The 2,500-nt window shown below is 53.8% G+C and overlaps 1 protein-coding gene across 3 annotated transcripts in view; it reads left to right on the top strand.

Moving 5' to 3' along the window:
• Nucleotides 1-2,500, top strand: part of LOC124043178 (ataxin-1-like) — a 206,055-nt gene that overhangs the window by 178,526 nt on the left and 25,029 nt on the right. Inside the window, exon 1 of one of the 3 annotated variants that reach the window (XM_046361458.1) lies at nucleotides 1,888-2,022. The exons of the other annotated variants lie outside the window; for them this stretch is intronic. The gene's annotated coding sequence lies outside the window, so the exon portion shown is untranslated. Of the gene's footprint in view, nucleotides 1-1,887; nucleotides 2,023-2,500 lie in introns of those variants that run through there. 3 annotated transcript variants of the gene reach the window in all.

The following is a 2,500-nucleotide window of genomic DNA, read 5'->3' as shown; positions in this document are numbered from 1 at the left end:
CTTTTTCATAAACTTCCCTCCCTCCCCTTCTCCTTCTCTCCCTCCCAGTCTCCCTCTCTCCCTCCTCTTCTCCTTCTCTCCCTCCCAGTCTCCTTCTCTCTCTCCTCTTCTCTCTCCCTCCCTCCATGTCTCCCTCTCTCCCTCCTGGTCTCTCTCTCTCCCTTCCTGTCTCCCTCTCTCCCTCCCCGTCTCCCTCTCTCCCTCCCCGTCTCCCTCTCTCCCTCCCCATCTCCCTCTCTCCCTCCCTGGTCTCTCTCCCTCCCTCCATGTCTCCCTCTCTCCCTCCTGGTCTCTCTCTCTCCCTTCCTGTCTCCCTCTCTCCCTCCCCATCTCCCTCTCTCCCTCCCCGTCTCCCCATCTCCCCCTCTCCCTCCTGGTCTCTCTCCCTCCCTCCATGTCTCCCTCTCTCCCTCCTGGTCTCTCTCTCTCCCTTCCTGGTCTCTCTCCCTCCCCTCTCCCTCTCTCCCTCCCCGTCTCCCCATCTCCCTCTCTCCCTCCTGGTCTCTCTCCCTCCCTCCATGTCTCCCTCTCTCCCTCCTGGTCTCTCTCTCTCCCTTCCTGTCTCCCTCTCTCCCTCCCCATCTCCCTCTCTCCCTCCCCGTCTCCCTCTCTCCCTCCCCATCTCCCTCTCTCCCTCCCCGTCTCCCTCTCTCCCTCCTGGTCTCTCTCTCTCCCTCCCCGTCTCCCTCTCTCCCTCCTGGTCTCCCTCTCTCCCTCCTGGTCTCTCTCTCTCCCTCCCCATCTCCCTCTCTCCCTCCCCATCTCCCTCTCTCCCTCCTGGTCTCCCTCTCTCCCTCCCTCTCTTCATGAGTGTAGTGTGGGCAGCCTGCCAGCTGGCATGTGTGTTTTTGAATGAATACCTGATGAAGTTGGTGGAGCGAGGCGTGGGAGGAGCCCGGTGTGTGTGTCTCCCTAACCCTTGCATAACACACGTTGCGAGTGCTGCTTGCATGGCTCCCTCTCTCACACTGCGCGTGTGTACTGCGTGTGTGTGAGTATGTGCGCTCGGGAGGCAACAGGGGCAGAGGGGGAACTTCCTGCCTGCTGCCATACCATAAGGGAGGATAGGGGAACACAGGCAGGGGCCAGAGCACGGAGCGCACCCCTCATCACCAGGACTGTTTGGGATTTTCTGCTTTGCTCCGGGTGAAGGAAGGAGAGAGAGAGAGTGAGAGAGAAAGAGAGAGAGAGGGCGTGAGATAGAGAGTGATAGAGAAAGAGAGAGTGAGAGAGAAAAAGAGAGAGAGAGAAAGAGAGGGCGTGAGATAAATAGAGAGTGAGAGAGAAAGAGAGAGAGAGGGCGTGAGATAGAGAGTGAGAGAGAAAAAGAGAGAGAGAGAAAGAGAGGGCGTGAGATAAATAGAGTGATAGAGAGAGGGCGTGAGATAGAGAGTGATAGAGAAAGAGAGAGTGAGAGAGAAAAAGAGAGAGAGAGAAAGAGAGGGCGTGAGATAAATAGAGAGTGATAGAGAAAGATAGTGAGAGAGAGGGACACTCTGCTTGCCTCTGGGGCGTTTCTTAAGAGAGAGTGTGTGTGAGAGAGAGAAAGAGAGGGATAGAGAGAGAAAGAGAGGGATAGAGAGAGAAAGAGAGGGATAGAGAGAGAAAGAGAGGGATAGAGAGAGAAAGAGAGGGATAGAGAGAGAGAGAGAAAGAGAGGGATAGAGAGAAAGGAGGGAGAGAAAGAGAAAGAGAGGGATAGAGAGAGAGAGAGAGAGAGAAAGAGAGGGATAGAGAGAGAGAGAGAGAGAGAAAGAGAGGGATAGAGAGAGAAAGAGAGGGATAGAGAGAGAAAGAGAGAGAGAAAGAGAGGGATAGAGAGAGAAAGAGAGGGATAGAGAGAGAGAGAGGGATAGAGAGAGAAAGAGAGGGATAGAGAGAGAAAGAGAGGGATAGAGAGAGAGAGAGGGATAGAGAGAGAAAGAGAGGGATAGAGAGAGAGGGATAGAGAGAGGGATAGAGAGAGACGTCCTGAAAGGCAGGCTGGTAGCATGCAGCAAGAGGGCTTCTTCAGACACACTGGTAAGACACTTTGTCCTCACAGTGACCGTCTTTTCTGTCTCATACTTTGTCCTCTGTGCGGTGTTACACTGTACTGTCTTCTGACTCGGCCGTCTGTGGTTCCTCTCACGAGGTGTTTCGCCTGTCTTCTGTTCTCTATCTCTCTCTCTTTCTCCCTCTAAACGAGCTCGAGGACTGTCCCCTGGGTGTAGAAAATGCAAGTCATGCAACTCTCCTTTAGCACTTGTTTTCCAAAGGCTACTTTGTTGAGTTATGTCTCCTACTCCTTCACTTCACTCTCCCCTCTCTCTCTCTCCTTCACTTCACTCTCCCCTAGTCTCTCTCTCTCCTTCACTTCACTCTCCCCTAGTCTCTCTCTCTCCTTCACTTCACTCTCCCCTAGTCTCTCTCTCTCTCCTTCACTTCACTCTCTCTCTCTCCTTCACTTCACTCTCTCTCTCTCCTTCACTTCACTCTCCCCTAGTCTCTCTCTCTCTCC

Source organism: Oncorhynchus gorbuscha, linkage group LG09 (genome assembly GCF_021184085.1).
Source record: "Oncorhynchus gorbuscha isolate QuinsamMale2020 ecotype Even-year linkage group LG09, OgorEven_v1.0, whole genome shotgun sequence".
In the NCBI taxonomy this organism is placed as follows: Eukaryota; Metazoa; Chordata; class Actinopteri; order Salmoniformes; family Salmonidae; genus Oncorhynchus; species Oncorhynchus gorbuscha.
Note: the sequence above shows the minus strand (reverse complement) of the source record. Positions and strands in the feature narration are given on the sequence as shown.